The sequence below is a fragment of the Neolamprologus multifasciatus genome, chromosome 17, assembly GCF_963576455.1.
Source record: "Neolamprologus multifasciatus chromosome 17, fNeoMul1.2, whole genome shotgun sequence".
Classification (NCBI taxonomy): domain Eukaryota; kingdom Metazoa; phylum Chordata; class Actinopteri; order Cichliformes; family Cichlidae; genus Neolamprologus; species Neolamprologus multifasciatus.
In genome coordinates, this window is record NC_140455.1 from 25,764,302 (window position 1) to 25,791,561 (window position 27,260).

General features: G+C 39.4%; 1 long non-coding RNA gene across 1 annotated transcript in view; it reads right to left on the reverse strand.

Annotated features, from left to right (window-relative positions):
• Positions 1–27,260, reverse strand: part of LOC146499498 (uncharacterized) — a 46,046-nt gene continuing 18,786 nt past the window's right edge. The window contains exon 2 of the long non-coding RNA XR_014870444.1: positions 1–27,260. This exon is cut by the window's right edge and continues 16,045 nt beyond it. This is a non-coding gene — a long non-coding RNA (uncharacterized LOC146499498).

Consider the following 27,260-nt stretch of genomic DNA (forward strand, 5'->3'; position numbering starts at 1 on the left):
TTTGTGTGTGTGTGTGTGTGTGTGTGTGTGTGTGTGTGAGAGAGAGAGAGAGAGAGAGAGAGAGAGAGAGAGAGAGAGAGAGAGAGAGAACTCAAAAGGCTTTCATGAAGTATTCTGAACATATGGCAGCCAGGCCTCTCAGGACTCCAACAAAGAAAGCTAATCTCTCGTTGTCAACTGAGGTACATATAGAGACTATAGAATATGACAGGTAACCTCCCACGCACCCCAAGCACACTCACACACAAACACACACACGCATACACACCACACCACCTTCCCCCAGGACAGCAGGAGTTGTGAAGGACCATGCTGATCCAGGATAAAGCTCTGACAGGGCCTACTTCCCTTCTCTGTGTCTGCAGTAATTAAATGAGTGCCGTTGGTGAGCAGCACTCAGGAAATTGGCCCCGTCCAGTCACTGTCTCTGCTGTCAGTGTTTTCAGTAGGCGGGTACAGGTGGTGGAAGGAGAAAAGATGATGGTTGCAAGGTAGAAAAAAAGAAAAGAATAAATGTGAAGAATAGCGGGCACTGAGAGGCACGAAAGAATGAAAATGGCATGGTGGCAGAAAGTGACAAATCCAGAGACAGTCTAGACAAAGTAGCACGAGCGACATGTCCATCAAGATTAAGCGGGAAATGAGTGCGCCGGGGAGGAAGTGTGAATGTCACAGCGTCTCTCCTCTCTCCCGCTTGCTTGTGCATTAACGAGAGCCTTGCAGAGTGATGTCACACGATACCGCGTCTCCATGCTCGGTGCAATTTGTTCTTTCAGGACACGGGTAAGGTGAAAATTGTGTTAAGGTGAAAAGGATCAGGTGTCTTTGGAGAATTAGGGAGTGAAGTGAAGATGAGAAAGTGATATTATGTCAGGGTGACAGACAGCCAGTATGGCCTTAAGAGTCAGAGGAGACAGAAATGACATTTACTTCCAGTAAACGCAATTGTAAAGCTATGCGGTAAAATACTGCTATTGTAGTATATCCTCTAAACTCTTCTGCAGTAAATAGCAGTTAATAATAGATACAAGGATGTTTTTTTAAAAGGAGACGACCTTTAAAACACGCAGGTTTGGGTGATAGTTCGGTGACTCTAACATTAATATAGTTAATGTATTTGCTGGTTTAAACAAGTGAACATCTGGTTTTTAATCTATGAGCTTTTTGCTTAAATATCTTCAACTATAGTAACCACACTTTGGGTTCGTTATTACTCAGCGCGTGCGATTATGTCTGTATTTAAACATTAGCATGTTAGGTGGCCTTTATATAAAAGTTTGGCTTTTTAAAAATTGAGTCTCAAAAGCTAAGCTAATGTGGAAGTGGATTCTGCCTTAAATATTTTCCTTATGAGTTCATGGTCTTACTGAATGCAACTTCATGTCTGTTTTCTTAGATGATGCTTAACAATAGTGCAGTACACAGGGCACACTTTACCACAGGTCTACCTTGCTGCTGACAGGTTATTATTGTATGAGTGTGCAATCACTTGAGGCTTCACAATCAGAACCACCTCACACTCACAACGCTTTGTTGGGATCTTTAGAAATGGGACCTCCCTGCTTCCCTTATGGAACCTTCCTCAGGCCTAAAAACTGATGGTAGGGGGAAGTGAGTGTTATCCCTACCATTTGCGAGTGGCTGCTTTCAGTCACTATGAAATCGACTGCCAAATCCCGAGTCATGCAGGCCCAGAGACTGGTCAGCAACCTGCTGGAAACCATTAGTTGCTGGGGGAATATGTGTATTCCCAAACCGGTTGGTAAGTGCTTAATAAAGATTGCTTGCAGTCACTAGGTGAAATTGATCAAAAAGAGCCAAATGTTGCTAGACAGAAAACCTCTTTGCAGTTGCTGTGATCACAGATTGCAGTTGTCGCCCATAATTTGAAAGGACTCAACAACACACTCACTACCTGCCAAAGGAGATGAAGGGGGTTTGCCTACAAAACAGCGTGAAGGTTGTACCTTTGGAAGCATGTTGATTTCAGCAGGAAAGCACAGCTTTTACTTTGAAGGAAAATGTTGTCCATTTCCAGGTTGCAAGCTTCAGTAAGGTGACTGTGAGTGTTTGAAGACATACAAACCACAGACAACAATCTGCTAAAGAAAACAAGTAATCACAAGGAGATTTTTTTTGCATTACCCTCCTTGGGATTCTTTTCACTCAGAGACAGCCATAAAACACTCACTAACCAGTTGGGGAACACATTTGACCTAACTGCTGTGGTGAGACTACAACACCCCAAAGATGGACTACAATGAGCTAATCTAACCCACATTTTACCCACTGTTCCTAAGTTGTTTAATGCAACTAATACAAAAAAAAAAGCAATTAAAATGTGAGTGCACTACAGAGGTTGTAAAATAAATCATAACCTACTGTATATAAAGTGAAATGAAATGCTTGTGACATTGAGGTCGTTGCTATCCTAGCTACTCAAATTTTCATTTCCTGTGAAAGAAATTCAAAAAATGATTTTCCTAAAGACTGTATTAAAGCAACCTAGCATAGCATTGGAAGGGCATTTTATTACAGCAATATAATGTTCATAGTTCAGCTGTGGGTTCAATACAGCCTATCACTGGAAGTTCAAAAGATAGCAACAGTTTATGGAATGAAATGGACAATACACTTCTAATTAACGTTTATGTGTATCACTTGTAGGTTATAGTGATTGTTTTTAATGATGGTTGAATAATAAATCGTTATAAATTATGGAGTAAATTATGTCCTCAGTAACTAGAGATTGCGACTAACTCTGATTATGGCCGCTGAGCAGATGCTAACAGGTCACATCACTTAGTTAGGAACCTCTGTAAGCAACAATTCGACCATAACTAACCGTGTTGGAAATCTTTATTAATCTTTACATTAACATTTAGCTTAAAACACCAGTGTGCCTAAGTATAACTTCACAGACTCACTAGCATGACTGACAACTCTACTCTTGCCAAATGTATGTTCTCATCTGTGGGATAATAAAGGTTTATTCTATTCTATTCTTCTATTCTAAAATAAACCTTGGAGTGATCCAAGCAAGCAATTTTCACTTGCTTTCAGTCTTTATACTACAATACACTAAGCTAACTGACTCCTGGCTTTCCCTCTATATACTATGGCACATTTAGAAACTGAAAGAGCTGGGTCTCTCTATGTAATGTTGACTCTCATGGATACCTAAATGCCAACTAAACAAATAGATCAAACACATCCCAAGTAGAGCACAAAGACAAATGAATGGCATACTTATCACCTTTTTGCATGTCACACAGTTGTTTCAGTTAACACAAGACCACATTAAAGATTGTCTCATGTGTACAATTGACTCACAATTTTCTGTCAATGTTATTTCAGTCAGAATTTAAAAATATATATAAAAAGTTGTAAAAGAGAACTTAAAGAGGTGCTGGAAATAGCCTTTCTACTTTAATGGCTCTCACCTGGCCTTTTCCATTTAAAAAGTTACGCTAGGCTATCTAGTTTCATGACCGGAAAAGGAATTTGAGGCTGATCTTATAATCTGACTGATGATGTATTCCCAAATGGTGGGCTGTTCCTCTAACTCTACTCTTTGGTTGAAAATGTTCACCCTCCCCTGGGCTGTTGTGCAACCTGCAGTTCATCTATGAGAGTGAACCTGATGGCCCGAACCCAATACCGAGCAGCAAGTGCAAGTCATCATATTTCTTCATATTGGATTTTTTGCTGTTCTAAGGGGCCTGAGGTGTGTGTTCATGTGAAATTAGATTACCGCCTGCAATTTGTACACCCTTCAGTGATGGTTCCAGTTAGCTGGAAGCTGACAGAGGATGTTAATTGGCTTCTTTACTTGCAGTGGCGAGGCTGTTGATCAAGCTTTGGCATGCAACATGCCCTGGGAGGCGAGATATTTTCACACTTTAGGAGGATTTGCTGACAGTATCTGATTAGACCACCCTCTGCTATCGTTACTGTGATCCATTGTCAGATAAGATACCCAAAACAAAAGACCCAGAATTTATTCCATTTTAATAGGATACATTTGAAAAGGGGATGATGATCAAATCCATCAGTGGACAAAAGAAATGATTAAATGTCAAGGTCGCTTCATTATTGCAAACTCTAAATGACAAAAGAACTGTGACAAGATAAAAGGGTTTGGGATGAAAAGGAAACGTGATAAGCAAGACAGAGCTCGATCTAAAGCCACATGTGTGCCTGCCAACCAAACTCTTGTGGAGCAGAACAAAAAAAGGCAGAGGTGTCAAAGGCGGAGAAAAACGTAGTATGTTGGATACTGACAAGAGCAAAACAGGGAGAGGAGCTAATCGCGAATAGAGTGCAAGAAGCACAGGATGGAGAAGGGGTGAGTGTTTGACGGATTGTAGATAACGCGGATAATACGACTGGCAGCAGAGTTATAAATAAAGTGAACACAGAGCAGGTTGGCACAGAGCATCGTGTGCAGGTCAGGGCCTGGCAGAGATATCGTGCCGCTGTGCTCTTGTTAGAGCAGCTGTCTGACCTGCGCTTGTTCATGTTTGCGTGCAGCTGCTGTCAACACACGTCATTTGCATTACCTGATAATCTCTGAGTCTGTAGGGAAACATTTCCAGCACTGACCTAATGCAGGGAGGTTGCGGCAGTTCACCATATACATGTCTGTTTCGCGCTGTTTGTGTGTGCATGAATATGTGATTAGGCAGATTTATGTGTAGCTAGTTTGAGAGTATTCAGGTGCAAATGAATGCACGCGTGTTTAAGTGTACATCAGTTTTCCGTATATATTGTGGTGTGATGTATTTGAATATGTACTGTAAATAATAGAACAGTAAAAACCTAATATTGCGGGAAAAAAATCATTTGAATCAAAAAGGTAAACTTTCAGGAGGTTGATGGTGGAAAGGCTGGCTGTTGGCAGAGCGCTGTATCAAAGCATATTAATGGGAAGTTGACTGGAAGGGAAAACTGTGGCAGGAGAAGGTGCATAAGCAACATGACTGACCACAGTCTTAAGAGGATTATCAAGAAAAGTTGATTCGAGAACTTTGGAGAGCTTCAGAAGGAGCAGAGGGAGGGTGAGAAAAAGACCTGGACTGTTGCACGGTGGTCCAAAGAAAGTACATTTCGATGTCTTAGAGACTGGAGGAAAAGTAGAGAGGCAGAGATGTTTCCACAGGCTGTAATGATTTTGGGGGGCCAGGTCATCAGCTGGTATTAGTGGTGGGTGGTCCACTTTGCATTATCAAGTCCAAAGTCAACACAGTTATTTACTAGGCCATTTTAGAGCAATTCATGCTTTGATCTGCTAACAAACTATATGGAGATCCTAATATCCTTTTCCAGCAGGGCTTACTACCTACCCACAGAACCAGATCTACAGCCCATGTTATAACTGTGCTCAATTGGCCAGAAGCCCACAGAGAACCTATGAGGTATTATCAAAATGAAGATGAATGAAGAAGAGCACATCACTGGCACAAGGCTTCCTGCCATTCATGACATTTATCTCCAGCGATGCCTCCGTAAAGTACACAGCATCATCAAGGACCACAGCCACCCAGCACATCAGCTGTTCTCCTTGTTACCATCTGGCAGACATTACAGGAGTCTGTCTGCTCGGACTACAAGACTTAAAAACTGTTTTTACCACCAAGCCATACGACACCTCAACCACAACACTTAAACACACACAACACAGTCCACAGGACACACTCAGAAGCTACCCTGCAGCTTCACAAGTACTCTGTTTAATCTGCACTGGTCACTCCACTTTATTGATATTTGTATTTAAAAAGTGCAATACTGTAATTTTCTGCTGCTCATTCCTGTGCAATATCCCATCTGCCCTCCCGTCATATTTCTTTTCAAGATTTTCTTATTTAATCACAGTGTACATATATTTATATTTATAGATACATATATATTTAGTAATCTTTTCTCCTTTACCACATCTCTCTAATATTTTGCTCTTTACTATTTTTCTATTTTTTATTATTTTATTTTATTTTATTATATTTTATATTTTATTATATTTTCTTCTACTGTACCATGCTGCTGAATGACTGCTGCTCATCAAACACATTTCATTGCAATGTTGACCCTGTGCTAACTTGCATATGACAAATAAAACTGAAAACTGAAAACTGAAAACTGAAGATGAGAATTATATGATCTAAAAATACAGACGGACTGAAGGCAATCTGGTATAATAACACCTCAGCGGTACCATAAGCTGATCGCCTCCATACCACACGACACTAATGCAGTAATTTATGGTAAAAGAGCCCCAAACCTTAGAACGAGCCCTCTCTATGAGTCTGGGATAATTTTAACGCACACTTTTCTTTTTAGTCTTGGTGGCCGCTCAAAGTGCTTTTTACACTATAAGCAGTGTTGGGAAGGTTACTTTTAAAATATATTCCATTACAGAATACAGAATACATGCCCCAAAATGTATTCTGTAACGTATTCCGTTACGTTACTCAATGAGAGTAATGTATTCTGAATACTTTGGATTACTTAATATATTATCATGCTGTTTACAACTACATGAATGTACTATTGCTGTGATTTATTACTGTTGCTGAAGGTCCGCGGCTCCGAACCGTTGTAAAGGGACCTCTGGCTAATACGGTGGGTTCTGTGTCGGGCTCGTAGCCGAAAACTAGCTTTACTTTGTTGTCTGGGTCAACTTTGCTAGCGAGAGACAGAGAGGGGCATTGAAAGGCTGCTCCAACGGAACTTATTGTTCGGAGGAAAACACGAACACAGTGTACAGTCGAGTCTTAATAGCTTACTTACAACTGGGCTTGTCAGGCACTCTTCTTGGCTGCAGTGGTTATTATTATATTTACATGCTTCCAGCTCCCGTTTTTGCTCGATGACAGCTCGTACTTTTCCTTTTTCTCCCTCCCTCGCTCACAGACACATAACGTGTATGGCAGTCCATTCTCCCTGCAGCACGGACTACACTGCCTATGATGCTACATTCTTTAGAGCTATACCTGTAGCATTCTGCCTATTAGCTTAGCATAACAACAACAAAGGCCTCTCTCACCCAGGAAACACGCAGAGAGAGAGCGTCACCCTGTAACCATGGCGCGTGAACAGAAAGTAGCTGTCAAACAAAACCCAAACAGTCCTGACCCGCCACAATATGAAACAGGAAAGTACCGCCGTGTAATCCATTTATTTCAACAAAGTAACTGTATTCTAAATACCACCTTTTTAAACGGTAACTGTAACGGATTACAGTTACTCATATTTTGTATTTTAAATACGGTACATGTATTCCGTTACTCCCCAACACTGACTATAAGCCACATTCACCTGTTCTCATAAGCATTGACGAGGCTTCAAACTACCAACCTTCAGTTTAGAGGATCACCCAGAATAAAAATGTAAGCTTTTTCTTATTCAAATTCTTATTTTGAGATCTAGTAGACTATCAAAAAAAAACCATGCAGGAGACAAACGCTCTTAGCAAGTGCACTGTTAATTTTGCTAATGTGCTTAAGCACTGTAATACATGATCCTCTAAGTGTCTAGCCATGATTTAGTGGGTCATTTTTGTTTATTGGTTAGTGTTGGAACTTTGCTGCTGAATACGTCGAACTGGCCAATAATAAAGGCAGCCTCAAAAAACTTAATTTATAACTTTCTGCGACCCACCTACACACACCCACGTTTATATTTACGACATAGCATACAGTGTGAAAACACACCTGCCACAGCAGCCAGACACAACCTCAGTCTAGACTAAATCTGTCATTGCCCCACAAGAACAGGGTACCTTGTTTCGGTGTCCAGCCAAAGCTGAGCCCTCTGTATTTATGAGGGTATTTGGGCATTAAGTAAAGGCAGGAACAGGTTAGTGGAGCGTAAAACCCCCCCTTCATGTATAACAAAGCTGTTCTTTGAAGATTAGCATGCTGTCTGCTGCTGAACATTGATTTAGATTTAGTGTGTACTACTGAAATGATCAGGAAATGCAGCCAAAGCAATGTCATAAAAGAATATGTTTTTTGAGTTATTGGGAAGCTGCACATGTCTATGCTTGTTTGGTTTAGCACACTTGTCAGTATATAGATGATAAAAAGGGGAGAAACACACAGACTGTTGATTGTAATTGGCTAGGGCAGTGGCATGCCTCAACTTAAGAAACTCTTTGATTGTGGAAAATCAAGTGTGTTCAAATAGCTCCAATCAGGCAAAGGCTGACCCCCCGCACTGGATGATTGTTTCCAATATGGCAAAAACTGTAAGCTGCAAAAATAATTTCGGAATATAACAGGATGAATGTCTGCAGTGTAATTTGAAAGTTTATGTTTACAAGGAATAAAACAACAAACGCATTAAATGCAGATGTCCTTTTTTGACATATAATACTGAGAATAACAAAAAAGAAATGAACAAAAAAGGATTTTCCGAATGTCTGTTACATAATGCATAAATATGCTGTTCCAATTTTCTCCTTATCTTGCCAATGAAGGGAACTTTATTGCACTACTTCTGAGTGAACAACAGCATTCCCCGAAACAGAAAGCATCCAAAGCAAACAATGTGTACTCATGACCTCTGGAGAGATTTTAGTTTCTATAAATGATACATAAAAATTTATTGCGGTATTGTATAGTCAAAGTTCAAGAGTTATGTCAGAAAACAACCATTAACCTGTTGTTTGGTTGGAATGGGTATTTAATTTAGTTTCACTAGCATGGACAGCTAGAGTATGAGTACAAATAAGAACAATATAATCCAAGTTAGCACTGAGTCTGTGGTATGCGACTGACCTGTGCTCAATTGTGGTATTATTTGAGTATCCAAGACTTTGGAATAGAAAAATGTGTCTTTATGTAAACTGCATATGTGTTGAAAATACTCCAAGAGAGCAAAAAGTAGTCAAGAAGAAAAACAGTGCATCCATTCAGTATAATTGAGGCCTTATGGATCATGTAATAAAAGGAGCATGATAATACCTGTACACATATCACCACACATACGGAGCATACAACCGTTCATTAGTAGTTGTCTTCAGAGTCTGACCAGCTAAAGAAATGTAACAGTATGGTGCAGTGGGCAAGAAAAGCTTCAGCATGTGTTTTTAGAAGATAAAGCTTAGTTTTGTAGTGCTGGTGCCTTCGGGGAACATTCAGCATCAAAGAGAGGGCCATCAAGAAAAATGTTACATTAACAATGGAACAAATGGAATTTGTTTTCTTCATGGATGTCTGAAACCTGTTGGGTGTCTGTTTTGAGTTTTCACTGAAGTCGAAGTTAAATATGACAGCACATTTCATGAGGGGTTTTTGCTTCGATACGGAACGCATACCGCATCACTTACTGGCCATTCAACCACACCGTGTGATTGTATTTATGAAGCTTTAAATCCTTTAAAATACCCTGAGAGACTCGTCGTGCACACACTGATATTTCCCACAGGGCTCTGTCCTCCCTATAGCTACGCTGACAGGTACTTTGAAGCACGTCCCCACGTCAACTTCGAGTGACTGCATTTTGCTTTTGTTCTCGGTAATTAAAATGGATTGCTAGAGTTTTTACCGAGCAGTGCTTTCGCACATACATTCCCTTTCTCTAGTGTTGACAGAAGGCTTTGACTTGAGCATTTAAAGGGTAAGCAAGTCAGACGTGCATGTACTGTATAAGCCCTCATGCTGAGTGTTACATTCCATTTGCCTAACCTTCTCTAGTAAGTTTTTGTTCATGATGATAATGGTTAAAGTTGTAGAAATGCTTTACTGCTTATTAAGTAATAAACTAATGAGTGTATATTAGATAGGAAGTGAAATAAACCACAAGTTATAGGTTTTTGGTAAGTACAACCTTGGGTAAACAATAAATCATGACACTGTGTAATTATAATACAATTACAGTACAATTAGAAAAAGATGGAGTAAGCATTTTCTCTCTTAAAAGAACAGGGCAGCACGGCTGAGGTTTGCATCTGAACAATCACAAGACTTCTGCAGCAATGTTTACAGATAAAGCCAACATGGAGATGTGCATCCATACCGAACAGCATATTAGCACAAACACTTAATTGTCAGCACGGTGGTGGAAGTATGATAATTTTGACTTTTTTTTTTTTTCTTTTTTGCATCCGCACGACCTGAGTAGCTTGCAGTTACTGAACCAGCCAACTCGTCTGTATACTCTTCAAACATGAGGTCATCTGTCCAACACCTAAAGTTCGGCCTGGGTAACATCTTGTGTTGTAATCTGAGGTTACCGCATTTTAAGACCTTGTAAGGTCTAGAGAGTTTGTTAATTTTTCTTATTCTTATTCCCTAATATGTAAAAACTTCATAACTGAAGGAGGCTATTCTTTCTTTGTTACCATGACTGTATGCACTTCACATTGATATTTAAGGTGTCTTGACTGATTGTCTACAGGAGTACTGAGTAATATCAAGACCCATGTCAAAACATAAGGCAGTAAACAAACCAATGTTTAAACTGTAATATTTAATATTAGTAAGTAAAAATACTCTTACTGAATTTCAAATAGCAACTCCTTCCACTGCGTGTTAAAAAAGTAAGATAGTTAATGGAGTGTTACTGCCTAACACTGACCTTGATGTGCTGCTGGCCCCTGTAAAAGTTGCTCATCTAATTATGTGTACTGCAACACAGGATGACAAGATGACCTAGTGGTTAGAAACACAGGGCCATCACTAAGTGATCTAACTTACAATCCTTGTAACAGCCATTGTCCTTCAGTATTATGGGGAGACCTATTAAAAGGAGCATTAAAACTAAGCTGCCTGGACTGCTGAATAGATGCTATCAGAGATATGTAGGCTGGGGTCAACCTTGATGTATAATTTCAGTAGCTCTGCAAAGGAGCGCAGTGACAGTGATGGATAACCCAGGGATAGTGTGAAGGGGAGAAAAGATGATCCGATGGACGGAGAGAGAGGAAGAAAAGCAGCGGTTTCAGGCAGATATGCAAAAAAAAGCAGACATCGAGAAGAAGAATGAGACAAAAGCCACAAAGGGAAAGGCGAAATTAGCTTGAAGCGGAGTAAGTTGAATCAAAGCATCCAATTCTCATCTGTAGCCATTTTTTCAGAGAGCGCTTTGGATAGGGATTACATAGGGAACAGTGCCAGGAAGTCTGAGAGAGGTAGAGAGACACAGAGAGAGAATGGCAAAAGAGAGGGGTGCTGACCTACTTTGAATGGGAATTCTAATACAGCACCAGAATCAGCGAAGCAGAGGGGAAAAAAAGAGGAATTGAAAAGGAGAACGAGATGACAGGAGCTTCTTGCTACAAGAGGCTTTTCAACCAAATTTAAATTCGGTAATAATTCTACCAGAGACTCTGCTGTCCTACACTGGCCTCTGTTTAAGAGCAGCTCTTTGAAATCATCCAACTTTTACAGGATTTCTAGGGACTGCTGTTCAAACCACCACCACAGTCCTCCTTCACAGTTTGTCTCCCTCTGGCTTTAATGCAAGTAACCTATAGAGAGCACATTCATCTTGTGTCACGGTGTGTTTGAAGCCTTCAGTTTGTTTGGTTCCTCCCATATATCTGATATTGTAAGAACCATAATTCCTAATTCATTTAAAAGGAAATGTCATATATTTTAAAGGTCAGGGGTTTAATAAAAGGTTTGAGAAATGCTGGGAAGGGAAACATATACACAGGGTCAAAAAATCATGGACGCATTGCAGCTACGCATACAGATGCACACTATGCACACTATGCACAATAAAACAAAGGGCAGACAGGACTAATTCCATCACCTTCTTGTGCCACATTGACATATAACATTCAAACAACACAAATAGAGAATTGTCAGTGTGAATCTCCACACACGCATCGTTTCTAATTAGTAGTGCAACAACAGCTTTTAACCCATACTGTCGCCTAGCAAAGTACAAGGCCGTATGAAACTGAAATTATATTCTTCACTTATCAAGTCCATTGACAATACTGTTCTTAAAATGTATCTACTGTTCGCCAAAGCATCAGAAATCAACCAGCTCTCATACATAAACAGTCAAGACGATGCCTTTACAGTCATTTAAGTGAAGTCTGAGAATATATCTGAAACTGAGTTAAAGTACTCCACTGGATGGAAATTAATGTGGAGATGAATCATTATTTTCAAGAAATCAAAAAAGGCATTAAGAACCATGAAGTCCATTTTGATGACTTCATTATTTCTAATGCCTCATGGACACATAATGTACACTAGATCACTGAGTTATGAAATCCTAATTTTTACTTCCATCTTCATGATTAAAGGACAAACAGAATTATATCATTATCACTCCAGTATCCTTGCTAAAAACTAGTGTTTCCATCTACTTCACTGGCAATTAAAACTTTCCAGACAATGTTTCATATGTGGCATTATAAAGTCATATGGACTCCAGCTCCCTGCCTCTGACTCATGCTTTGTAAATGCCTTGGTTTTACACAATTATATCCTTGAACAGATGATTTATATATTTACATTACTTTAAAAAACAACCTGAGATTATTTTTCAGTGTTTTTTTTTTTTAACAAACTTTTGTTGTCTCCAGCGTGCAGATGGTCATGAAACTCTTGGCAGCAGGTCTCATCTGCTCCCCTGAGTAAGTAGAGGGGATGAGCCTGAGATGGTGAAGAATAGTACAGGGTGTGCTCGCTGTGGATGAGTCACCAAGTGCCTCAAAATGAACAAATACACGGACACAGAACACTGAAGTACAGCCACGTACAGTAACAGATGGGAAGCTAAAATCAAAATATAGATGTTACATCAACGTACATACACAATTTATTCAGTTTGTAGGTCTAAATGCGTTTAATTAGAGATGTAAACATTTCTCTGTGAGGCTAGGCTGATGTGCGATTTAACATTTAATGGCTATTTTAAATGTTCTGCTAAAGTTGTAAATTTAAAAAAAAATTAAAACAGCCAGAAAGCCCTACAACTTTTAAAACAGCCAGTCGGTTCCAAACGCCCATATGCTGCAAAAACATTTATTAGGTTGAAAATAAGCTCAGCTGCACGCTAGCTCACCCTTTACATCTCCACCAAACAGCCTCTTTGCAACACATACACACACAGGCTCATTTTCATAAGCTCTCGCCCTAAGTGTGTGAAGCTTTTCCACACACATTTGGCACTCTAATGCAATTGTCTCATAGATTGTCTGCTCTGCCTGTAGCAGACTAATGTGGAAACTTCTATGGTGGCGGGGGTAAAAAAATCCCCCTCTAGTGAAGATGCTCATCGGTGTGCATGTGGATGGGGTTGTGTAAGAGAGAAAATGAAAGACAGGTGAAAATGAGCATCGACCACTATTCTCGTGAAAGCAGATCTCTCTCTGTGCTAAAGATTTCTCAGCCCTATTTCCCCTCCACCATCAGGGATGTAAAGGTCTGAGTGGAGGAGAGGATGATGTCATGCTTACAATCGATGGAGCACTTGATGTGATTTCCGCTAAATATATTAGCATCATACACCACAGGAGCCTCTAGGGTAAAACCAAGAGGCAGCAGGGGGGATAACATGACCAAGTCTCCTCCCTACACCCATCAGCACATGATACATCAGCCAAAGGTCCATATAGCCATGCATGCATATGCTATTATTATGTTGTCACTGTTGATAAATCAGCATAGCTGATATGACTTGTATAAAGCAAAAAATATAAAGAAAGAGTTACCTCTCACCTAAAGAGAATAAAAGGGTTAACAGCCTTTAGAACTCTTGGGTGTTGACGTGAATGAGATAAAGACATCAGATGCTTCAGAGCTGGCTGGACCCAGGCAACTATTAGATGCCTGGGCCCAGTGGGAGGATAGGATGCATGTGAGCTCATTGTTTGTCTGTGACTTTTTTTTCTTTTTTCATGTGCTGAAAATAAAACTGAGTGTGAATGGAACAGCAACGAGTAATGCATCATAAGCACATGGCTTTGTCTCAGTAGGAATCTTGGCATTCACTGAAATGAAAAATATTTTCATCATCACTGTGTTGTGTGAATGGTCTGAGCATGTGTTTAGAGCGTGTACGGTTGTATAATCTCTGGCAGACATACACACAAATTGTCAAGTTTCTTGTATTTTTAGCCACACTAGCCATGGAAGTACGACAGTGGGTTGTGATGTGATGCATAGGAGCACGAACAGAAAGATTGTCATGGTTTCTGGAAAATAATTCCTTTGATCATATCCCTATTTTACATATAATTGATGATATATGTTTTTAAATAAACACAAATAGAACTATTAAGAATACACAGGACACATCATGGACAAAAATGGTTCTGAGAAGTTGGAGGAAGATATATCATTGACAGAGTAAGCTAATGATAGGACCAATGGGTAGGCCAGATTAGTAACTGCTAGGCCTGTGATGGAAAAAGAGGAATCAACTACGCACTGGATGAGTTCTGAACTTTGTTGGGTCTCAAAGTTCTGGGACTCTCCACCATTTGACCCTTAGAACTGAAGAAGCTTCTAGGATGAGAGGTGAAACGTCTTCAAGCAACTTAAAGAAGTCCAGATGTTTTTCTTTCCAAGCTCCTTAGACTACGATGACCTGGATGACCGAGAACCTTCACAGGCAACTGTGTTGGGTGCTTTATTACTAAAGCTGGCAACCTATCGAGGTTTGTCATCTGAAATCATGTGTACATTCTCAAGAGTCATCGACCACATTGTACATGATATAGCAACCAGTTGGTAGGGAAAAAAATCTGTATTCCTCAACTGGTTGGTTTGGTTCCTCGAGGTTGTTGCCTGTTTCCAGATGAAATCTGTGCCAAAGTGATTGCTTTGGATGATAGCAGATTAAAGTTTTTTCCCTGGAGTTTCTAATGTTTGTCTGTGAATACTTGTTAACTAATAGCCCAGTAGTATTAAAACTTGAAAAAGTGCAACCTAAACCAGAAATAAGAAGGTTTGCCTTCAAAAGTAAAGGTTGTACCTCAGCGCCACAACCAAATGAGATGCAAATGTTTACTCCTAAGGTAAATATTCTCATATCCTCACTATAGCTTGGACAGGGTTTGACAAACTTCCATTCAAACCGAGTACGCACCAATATGATAGCAAATAAAGCTAACACCAGGTGGTTGGGGAAGATCCGTTTTCCATAGCAACAGATGGTTACCAGGAGGTCATTGACTGGTCTATTGGCCTGCATGACTGAAACTTTATTTTTCCTGCAACTGACATCATAATCCAGCGACCACTCACAACCAGTCGGGAAATACATAATCTTCCCTCACAACTGATGGCTGGCAGGTGATTGAGACTTCTCTAGGTCTGTGTTACTATACCTGTATTCACTTAATACTACATTGTCAACATGATTGCCAAACATCCGAAAAAGAATGTGTATGCAAAAATCTTATTTATACTTGGCTCATCCTTAGCATAGCAAGGCTAGTCATTTACTGGATAAGCTACTAACTTAGCTGGACATTAGCATTCCAAGGCTACCGATTAGCATGACAAAGCTGGCAACCTACAGGGATGGCTAATTACATTATCTTAAAAAGTAACCGGTGTTCTTCATTATTATCATTATCATTATTATTATTATTATTATTATTATTATTATTATTATTATCGTTGTTGTTGTTGTTGTTATTGTTGTTCTCTTGTCACATTAAAGCCAAATACAAAACTGCCACCAGGCGCCTTTGTGTTTCATGGATTACGGAGCATAATCATTCCATCGAATATACAATGTAAATGTAAATAAATTGAAACTTAAAAACTGAATCCTTCAATTTTTTTCTTTCTCCTCCAAAAATATACACATCATTTATGTTTAAGATTTAATGAGTTGGCGAGAATGAGAATGGAGTCATAGAGTCAAGACAATCAATGTTATGAGGATAAGATTGCATCATAAATGACTGCGCCCAGACAAAATTGGAAGGAAAGGTATCCATTAAGTGAGTGTGTATAATAAAGACTTTCTATGTGTGTAGAGATGCGTCCATTTCACATAGCTAGCGTTGCTTGCACAATGTTTGGAGATGCTTATGCTTTACTTATGTAACTATGTGGAAGAGGATCAAGTGAAACTATGGTGGATTTTGACAGTAAAGCCTAGATTGGCCAACCACGAGTCAACAATGCCCAGAGATTACAGCGATCAGGGAGGAGGTGGCCATGACCTCTCATGAGCTAACAGCTGAGGACTTGAGTGCGTCTGTTTGTGTGTGAATTAACTTACTGCATTCAAGCCTGTACTTTATGTGCTGCTAGTCCCCATGCACAGAGGTCACTGAGTTTGTTGCTTTGATACCTATAACCTTTCACAGTATTATGCAGAATGTGTCACACTTCATCAGGCCTAATTGCATGTGGGAGAACAGTTTAAAAGCAAAAAAAAAAAAAAAACCACAACCTTCATGGTGAGTAAGTTCCAGTTTCCTTGACCACAAACACGTCCCTATGTTCATGGAATTGCATGTGTGCACACACGCCTGATTTATGCATGCAGTTTTGTGATTACAAGTGGCCACTATGTTACAGTCCATAAATCAGCTTAGTGAACAGAACACCTTCATGATAACAGTGGTTAGATTATTTACTTTCAGCAGGTAGAAGAGAGCACTTATAGACAAACTTCCCTTCAGGTTTTCTCCAGGCTGTTCTCATCTCAATGTATGCTGCAGGTATCCAATGACAGAGATGTTAGTAGCCAAATGTTAAGCAAATTATGTTCGATCGGTTCAGTTGATTCTTTTATTACATTTTACCTGGAATAATATACATCTGCTTCATTTCAGTAAGCTATTACTTTAAATTGAGCCCTCGCTATTAAGATAAATGATCAGTTAATAAGAATTTATAATACACAGCTGGGTAATTATGTTGTGAGAAGACATAAGCTAATCTTGGTGAAGTTAATTTCTGCTTTCAAGCATGAAGTTAACAAATGAAATAATTGCACTGCACCTTAACTTTTTTAAAAATCCTTAAATTTTTAATGGTAAATTGTAAACATGTTGCACGACAGTACTCCGCAAAAATCTTGAGCCACCCTTCATTTCTTTACATTTTGCTTTAGAGCAATCTGATTTTCCTGTACATTTTTTAAAGGATAATCTTGAGTAATTTTTTCTAGAAGTTTTTCTTTGGATATTAGCTCCTTGTTCACTTATTTTCAGTGCAGTCCTTGTACCAAACAACTTCAAGACTAATGTTTTTTGGGTTTTTTTAAGCCAGTTAACACTGCCCTATAAATCACTCAAGCATAACAAAGCCACCTAACTAACCAATGTATGACTGCGTCTACGTATAACAAACAACTTGGCAAAACCTGCATATGTGTTTAATATTATGCCTTAGCAGCATCAGTGGCAAACATCCAAAGATGTATATACCATCCGCAGTGTTAAACTTGGGCATAAATGTAAGGAATAACAAGAAGAATAAAATTCTAGCAGTAAAAAACAAAATTTGAGTATTTTACCCTTTCTCTATTTTTTTTGTCTATTTTTGCTTATATCGTGTGCATACTTTCACTTCTCAAATCCTCTTGATACCCTAAAAATAAAGCGCATGTTGGCTGAAAAAGACCACAAGCGGTCATAACATAGCCAGCTTTAGTTCTCCAATTTAACAAATCAATCCTTACAAATTAAAGGCTTTTATCATGGATATTTAGCACAATACCAATACAATGCACAAACCAATATATAAATGCTATGCTAACTACTTTACCATAATCCACATAAGGAAAAACAATGTTTTCAAATATTTCAACATAAAGTGCAATTAGCTCTGAGGGCTAAGAAATTATTATTTTAGAAATCCTCCTGTGCACCATGATTAGAGTTGACTGGTTAAAACACTTCTGTGTAACAACAGCTAATTTTTTACTATTTTTACTAGCAGAGTCACTATACCCTGCTCTACCACCAAATTATGGTTTAAGGAATGGTATGCCTTTAAGGTTAATTCACCATTGTCCACTGCTATAAAGAGATAAGTACAGTTTGTAGTGTATCTTAATCTTGGGTACTGACCAGAGAGGTCAATAACAGTGTGGTGCAGCCACAGGGCGAGACAGTGAACACTGCCTTTCTTTTCGGACTGCGAGGAGACATCAACAGGACCGATTGTACTGCAGGGATTAGTGACATCATTCATTCTCTCAGCAAGGCAATCTATACACACAGACACATGCAAACCCATCCGAGTGGCTCTAAAAGGAGTTTCTCACAAAGCAAGAGGTCAGCAAGTCCAGTGGGTATGGGCGGGTGGAAAACTCCATTGACCTACATCACAGACATAATCAACAATGGTCATTTGATTAATCTTCACAACAACATACACACAGGCCTACTATCACTTCCCAGCGAACATACTACACAACCTGCATCTGTCTTGGATTCATAATGGGCGGCTTGTTGTTAGGCATCTCCACCAACCCCCGCAGAACTGTCTTCTGGGGATTCACCACTTCAATGAGCTTCTTATTTCTGCAGAGGGAGACAGCCAGTGCCAAACAAGACTGGCACAGAGAGGGAACAGCGTAGGCACGTGGGAAAAGCATGGGCAAACCGTGGCTCATCTCGTGATTCAGAACAATACGTTTTAAATGGGGAAGCTGGCAGACAGGAGACAAAACTGATAGAAGAACACGACTGAAAGGCTATTTTATTGTCTCCTGTAACACTCTGCTCCTTTTCACAACAGGGAGAACAAAAGTTAATAGGGAAAAAAATAAAACACTAAAAAGTTGTTTTTTGTTCTGTTTCTTTTGTGTGTGTGTGTGTGTCACTGGACAGGTCACTAGTCTGTCGCAGGGCTAACACACAACCAGTCGCACTTACATTCACTCCTGCATTCACACTTACGGGCAATTTAGTGTTTTCAATTAACCTAACCCCACTAACTGCATGTCTTTGGACTGTGGGAGGAAGCCGGAGTACCAGGAGAGAACCCACGCAAACACGGGGAGAACACGCAAACTCTTCTTTTAACTTTTAGACAACCAGAAATTTTGATCAGTAGTACCTGGTGGTGCTTTGTAGTAAAAATAAAAAGCTTAAAAAATAAAGAAAATACACAATATGTCACTAAATGTTGCACTTGAAAGACCAGAAAACAATCAAATAGCAGTCTTATATTAGTTATGAAACAAAACAGCTTTCCTACCTTTGCAAAGCAAAAAATAATATAACCTAGAATAAAAATTTACAGAATTGTTGATATTATTATTATTTGAATAGTAAATAAAAATAGTGACAATAAATACAGTGAAAAAAATCATGGTATTCGTCTAATTTATTTGCACTTGGTTCATTTCAGATTAAAGCGAGAGTCATTTGGCTGCAAACTGCTGTCATTTACAGCCACAGAAGCTTCTCATTGTTCTTCTTCACACACAGGAAACAGTGCCACATCTGTGTGTGAGGAGGAAATAAAATTAAATCTGATGTGATTTAAAAACGTTAGTTATTCAAAACCTTTGAAGATAAATATTGAGTGCTTCACACCAATATACAAGTCAATGTCATCTGCATAGCAGTAAAAATAAATGTCCTTAAATGGTAAATGGCCTGTATTTGTATAGTGCTTTTTACTAGTCCCCATAGGGACCCCAAAGCGCTTTACACACCCAGTCATCCACCCATTCACACAGTGGTGGAGGCAGCTACAGTTGTAGCCATAGCTGCCCTGGGGCAGACTGACAGAAGCGAGGCTGCCATATTGCACCATCGGCCCTTCTGGCCAACACTAGTAGGCAGCAGGTGAAGTGTCTTGCCCAAGGACACAACGACCGAGACTGTCCGAGCTCGAACCGGCAACCTTCCAATTACAAGGCGAACTCCCAACTCTTGAGCCACGATCGCCCTTAAAAGTCCTCAAAATGTGCTGAGGAAGGGGCAGATACAACAGAAACAATAAAGGCCACAAAACAGAACCCCGTGGCAACGTGGAGGCAAGAAGAGGACCTGTACTTAGAAGCAGCCACAGAAAAGGATTGCTTAGAAAGAACCACTCCAAAGCAGACTCTGAACACATTCAGATTTGCTAGTGAAGGTTTGTTTGAAATGAGATGTGAGACATCATATGAGTCAGATTTGAAATTTCTATCCCTTTAAATGTGATCATCCACTGTTATAACAGCATACAGATGTCAAAAATAGGCAAAAGCACACAAAAGGTTCACTCTGCAGAATTACTCACCATCAAACATCACAATATGGATGCAGACACCAAAGACACGTTGGACTGTTTATTATTATGCCACCCATACCAGTGTCCCAAAATGTGTCTCTGCTTGTAAATGCAAATCATTAAGTCACGTGAATGGGATTTTTGATTTGCTATCTTTGCATGCTCTCAGCGTTTGACATGGAAGAAAAAACGAAAGGGCAGAGAGTCTGTTAGAAATGCACACAGGTGACTGGAACACCAGGACTGTATGCAAATCTACAGAGCCACACTAATGAAAGCTGATGATGTTTGGATTTCACAGCATAGCTTTCTGTTTCTTATCTGTTAGATTGCACTTTGCGTACCATAGCAAGTTCCTCTGATAATCCTTGCCGTCCTGAAGACCGAGTGTGCGATTATGCGTGTATGCTAAGGCTTTCTTCATGGGTGTATTCAAAATGAATTTTATATTTGTGTGTGTGTGGCTGATAAGCGTAAACACTCCTCTCAGCCTGTAGCATTTGCCTACCTTGATTACATCTCTGCCTTCTCAAACCCAATCAGTCTTCATTCTGCCTAGCTGTAGCACGCACACACAAACACTCTATGCACACAGAAAAACACAGATTAAACACTCAAATTGCCCCTGCACAGGCATGTGATGTATAAACGCTTCAAACACAGCAGATCTGAAGCACTCCAAACTTCCCCTTGCACTTGCACTGTCAACAAACAGGCCATTTTGCCCATGTAAATTCAAAACCCCTAGAGGAAACTAGATGTATATCTCGGACAATGATGAGTTCATACTTTCCTAATGAAAGGCTTTATGCGGATGGGTTGTTAGGGGATTTATAATTACAGGACTGTGGAGGAGGGCTCAGGAGCTGTAATGAGCCATGCAGCCTGGTAGGTCCTCTGAGTCAAGAGCGACAATCTTTATGCCTCCTGTGGAGTCTTATTCAGTTATATGTGCTTGTGTGAGAGAGGGTGTATAATGTCTGTCGCTGGGTAAAATATGTAGGGCTTGTGAGACTATTCATTTGAATGTTATCAAGTCTGTTTATACTCTCAAACTGCTATTTTGTCTCATTAAAATATAGGCTTTGTTAGTTATTGTTAGAGTTGACGGACTGAATGCGATTTTGACTGGGGCCTCAGCTCCAAAAAAGTCCAGATTTGGTAGTGGAAGTCCAGATTTTCTGTGGAATAATTTCAGATGTCGGATGCTATTTAAGAACATATAAAGATCATAAAGATTGGCAAACGTTTCTGTAGAACCTGATATGTTGTCATACCTCTGATAGATTTCGTTCACACCATACCAAACATAGCTGCTTATGTTTTTTCCCCCATGTGATAACTTCATTGTTGCCACACAACTGTGACTAAGTTTTTTGTTGCGGCCAAGCATCAGGTGATGAGTCCCAAGTAGCCTGAATGCCACATTGTTAATGCTGCCAAAGAGCTCAGTCGCCTTTGTGGTGGTTCCTGCTAAACTAGGCATCTCCAGAAACACATTTTGACGTGATGACACACATACAAAGTAAAAATAATGTCAGATATGCTATCCTGGCTCATAATAACATTTGTAAGTATTCTGTTTTAAGCAGGCCACTGGTTCATCTGTTTATTCTGTCAGTGCAGGACCGTAGCTGATCACAACAGATGTGGACGAACACAGGAGCTAATTCACCAGTGGCAAGCTCACAGCAGCTTGTGATTTGGCCTTTTAGCATCTGTTGCAGACTGAATGACCTTTGTGCTGCCACGAGAAATCTGCAGAATGTTATTTGCTACTGTTCGAGTGCCAGAGAAGAAAGTCCATATAGCATGAGTTCACAGTATGCAAGGAGGCAGACTTTTGGGGCTTTTTCAAAAATAAAAATAAAGGTTTACTTTGTTTTTGTTTGGACAAAATGACACATTCACTGCCTCTAAAATTCCCTGTTTTGTTTTGACCATTTCCCTTTTTCTTTTTCCCTTTTAGTCTCTCAAACTCCCCTCTTCTTACAGTAAATGTTTGCACACCACAAACCGTAGCTGGAACGCTGACATAAAAATCTCCACACTTCCCTAAAAGAGGAAACTACAGCAGCTTTCATGCCACAAGACAGAAAAAAACAACTTTTGTTCTTGGAAAAAATAGCCAAAATGTCATTTAAGGAGAAAAATGCTTAAGATTACATTTTTTTTAAAATAAGAAACGTAAAGAAGTGCATACATTGATAAGTATGCAGCCATACTCCCAGACTTTATATAGTGGCACTTCAAAAGCCTGTTACAGTGAAAGGACACAAGGGTTCGTGGTCACATGCACAGGGGCAGTTGTTTCGTAAATAGGTCCCTTAGATGGGACTATCCTACATCCCTCTATTATTAAAATCTGACCACTAATTAGACAATGCCTGGGAGAGGTGGGGTTAATATTCAGGCAGTGGCACAAAAGAGAGGAGGATTATAAGGGCAAAATGACAAAGAGCTTTAAAGAATATGAAAAAGTTTGTGTCTTCAGGGAATCTTAAAAAAAGTTCAAAGTTATTCCAATCCTTTTTGTCTCATGACCTTTAGAAAGAAGAAACATCTACTCACAGCCGATCCTTACAGAGATGGTAAATGGTCTCCACTGTACAGCACCTTTTAACCTTAGCAGTAGATGGAGGAAGAACACCCAGATATGTACCACTGTGTAGTGAACGGTTATTACTGATGACAGACATGCTTCTTTGACTCTCTCAGAATGCGAAGGCTACTAATTATACAGCACATACATATTATGTAATAGTAAATGAATAGCCTTCTATCTTAATCTTGACTTCATGTCCTGTTTGTTATGTAGCTACAGTGTGAGTTTTAGACAGTTTTCTTTTGTTTGGTTGAAGGAGTGTTTACACTAATGTTTTACGTTCACGGTTCCTCGGTACAAGGTGTGGCTTCTAAATAATGGGTTAGATAAGCCCAGTCTTGTTATTGATAGCCACTCCTGTATTTCCAAATTAGTCCTGCAGGTCTGTGTATGGTCCACAAGCAAATGTAGTTTTAGGTCACTGAGGACAGATGTCCTTTCAGGGTGAAGCCATTCAAAAGCTCAGTCGGATTGAGAAAGTAGGTGGCTGGGAAAGGTGCCAGTGATTCTGATTTGCCTACATGGTTTAGGCTTAAAGTTATAATGCTGCCTGTTGGCTTGGCATGCTCTTGACTGCATGTTCCTGAGTTGTGATTTTGAGTTTTAATATGTGACTGAGAAAATGTCTAAGAGGAAAAATACTTGTGCACTGTGGACTAGCTGAGACTCATATAGAAAGGTAGACCATGTACTGTTCTTATTTGTTAGTATTGCTTTCTTGACAAATGTATCTCCAATTCATCCCTTCTCTGTCAGATGTTTTCTTCATCCCCGTGTCTAACGTGCTCAGTTGTATTGAAGCTTGTTTTTGCCATGGAAAAATGCCATTCGTTCAGCTGTCATTTCAAAATTTTGACAAAATAACTTAAAATTGTCAGTTATTTTCAACATTTTCAGTTATTTTCTCACATGTTAGAGAAAATAAGGTGAATTTTTGAGAAAATAAACCCCAAATGTTGACTTCTCACTTTCCATACCCTTCTTTCTTCTTCTTTCTGTAAACAACCCCCCCAGATTGATGATCATTTACTCATCACTGCAGCAGTATTTCAGCCCAGCTCTTCATGCACTCTTTCACTGTGTCTACTTTGTTTTACTCAGCCGTTTAGCTCCCTTGTGTGTCTCACTTAGTTCATAAGGTACAGCCATATATTGGATTAGTGCAGCACAGACACAGATACCTGCTAATTAGTGATAATTAGCAGGTATAGAATTAAATACACCAAAAAATTGGAGCACAGCCAGTCAGCCGAGTGGGTCGGATTAACAGTGACCTGATCAGTACCCATCTGCCAAAGCAGCCATTTGGATTCAGCTTTGGAGGTGGTCACTTGCATTAATCCACTACAACTTTGCCCGCTTACCTACCTGCAACCCTCTCCCCCTGCTTTCAGTCCACTCACCAACTCGTCAGCTTGCCTGAAGCTCATCATGCAAGCTTCCTTCCTTCCACTCTGCCAGCGATAAACTCTTTTATTACCCCTCAATCAATTGTCTGTGTTTTGCATTTTGGTTCATCTTGTCGATTACATCATGCGTAACTACTTCTTCAACCTGTATGCCATGAAGTGGTTTGGAAAAGGAAACAGAACACTTACGATGCCCCTTTTGCATGCCATAATCATAATAACAATGCCATTATTTCTCATTTGAACCAGGAAATGAAAATGGTTGAACTTCCATGCAAAATCCTTTTCCACAAAGCTAAAATCTCCCATGCAAATGTAGAAATGGAAGCCAGCAGGGCACCATAACCTGATCTGAGACATTAAGATCACCGCTTACCCCACACGTGTCGAAAATTACATTTGAATCAATCTGTCGCCCAGATTAGCAATCAGCTCCGTGACCGAACCTCCTTCCGAGCTCAATAATAATCTGATTTCATATATTTCCTCACCTTGCTGCAAGGGCAGTCTCTCTAAGAACCAGAGAGGTTTTTACATACATTAGAATACAGAATGCCTCATGGCTTAACGTCTTTGGTTATGAGAGCAGTGGAAATGTGATTCCAGCAAAACAGCATGTCAGTCAAATGCATTGTCTGCAATCGGGTGCGCTGTCTTTCTTTGCCACATAATACAGTATGGATTATATTTGCATTTGTCCCCTAGAGATACTATTCCATGCCAGAGAAAAAGGAACAACCCAGGAGGCTTTTTCAGGGGATGGCAGATATTATATAGAAAATGCATCATGTTTCTTTTAAATGAATAGACAGCTGATCTGAAAAAAGACTATGTACATATGTCTGTATACTCATATGCAAACACTTGCTGCCATTTAGTCAGATCAGGTTCAACAAAGATAAAAGTGAAAAATTTCCTTTAAAAAACAAGTTTCTTTTTTTCTGGTTTCATTGGGATTCATTATTCCGAGCAACGTTGGCTGATCATTTAAAGAAACAATTTTTTTGAATGACTTTTTTCCCAGACAAAGCAGTGGTTATGTTTTACTGTATGTGCTGTAAGTACATTGGTCTCCATGTATTGTTTGGAGCTACCGCTTGCAAAAAGAAGTTCATGAATAGTCTGCTTTCTCATCCGTGCCAAGGAAAACATCCAGGCCGCATTTACTATTGCTTCATAAAACCCAGTGCCACACTCGCATTTAAAATTTACAGCCATTAACTAGATGCAGAAAGCCTAACAATGCCTTCTTTCTTTGTTACAATGGAACCAAGAAAATAAACTGCAAAAGCGAATGAAACCATGGAAAATACCATGCTGAACTTATAGCTGTGATATTTAAGCAAAGGTCTTGGCATTTTGAGTCATTGCACGGCTATGATAAATATTATATTCAGTACTATATAGCGTTCCTTTATATGTTGCTGGCAAAAATGGAAAATAGATGCAATAATTTATTAAAACATGGGCAAACATACATGGAAATCAAGTACAAAACACCAAAGCAATTAGTCTTCAGGAATTATTCTCCAGGATTCTTAAAGGAGAATGACTTCTCGGCAGCCACCCTTCAACTGCAACCATTTCTAATGAGGCTTCAGCGAACAGTAGATGGATCGACTGAATGGCTCAGGCTCTGTGCCAGATGTGGATTTTTTCTTTTATGAAAGATCATAACTTTCAGATACTATTATCTGCTGTAGAATGTTTTTTAAGCCTCCCACTTCATCTTTTGTGTTCAACGTGTCCAGTTTCCTCATTTTTTAAAAACACACTGCGCAGCATCCTGACATATGCCAGGCTTTTAGCTAATAGCTCTTGGGGATCACCTTGGTGGTGCAAAACTCTTTATGCCTTTAAGATAGCATTATCTTTGGCATTTTTAATCTATTAAACTAAAGAAATGGGAACAAATGAGGGGCTGCTACTAACAAAGTGCCTAAAAATCTGATTTAAAAGGGCTTTTCTGTTATGTGTTGGCACGACAGTGGTTCATCCTTGAGTTTAGTGTCTTTTTTATGCTTGAATGATTTAGAGGTCACTGTTAAGTGGCTTCATAAATAAACAGAGTGAAAAAGCAGCTAATGTCCAAAGAAAAAACTTTTGAAGACCTTCAGAAAGCCAGAAGAGCTCACAAACACTTAAAAAATATAAGAAACTCTGTCACCTTGGAAGCAAAATATAAAAATATGAGGGATGGCTCAAGAACTTTGCACAATACTAAGACCCCTTTAGCAGCAAATATGAAAGAGAACAGTAGAACATCAACTGGAACAACTGATCAGCTGGAACAACTGGAAAAAAAAGGACCGTGGCTCAGTGAATGTAAGCTATTGATCTCCTGTTTATTGATCAGGCCTTTTTAGCCTGAGCCTTCTGAGAGTCTTCAGTTTCTCATAGCACATTGAAGCATGGTATATTATTTCCAGTGAGTTTAAAGGACATTAATAAAATTAAATTTTACTAAACTTTAATAAAAAGTTTTGTACTTTTTAGGATTCTTTTATAATTAAATTAAAGGTTTCAAAGAGTTTTGCACCTTTCCTCTGCTGTGAACATCTGACAGCACAGAGAGCTGCGGGGGAGGGGGTTTGGGTGAGGTTGTAATTAACAACGAGATTCACTCCATTGAAGGCTGAGAATTAAGAAAAATGGATGATAGGGAAAAGGGAAGAAGAAGCAGATGTCACCCATACCTTATTAGCATTGCTTTCATTGAGTCCCAGAGTGATGTTAACAGAGCAGACGGAGAAGTTTTAAAAATAAAATAAAAAGCATCAACAAAAACTAGAGATGGCACAATACCACTTCTTAATGTCAGATACCAATTCCGATAGCATAAATTTGGATATCTGCCGATACCGATATGAATCCGATATAGTGTATTTTGTAATCAATAAAACTGTTTTTTTAATAAATATCTTGCTGCAAGTTCATACTCAAGTTTTAAAAAACAAGAGACTGAGGCTATTCTGTTATACCTGTATGCAAAAAATACACTCCACCCAAAACATTTTATAGTTCAGCAACACTGATCAATCTAATAAATTTAAACCTACACCATCCTCCCTATTCTGGTAT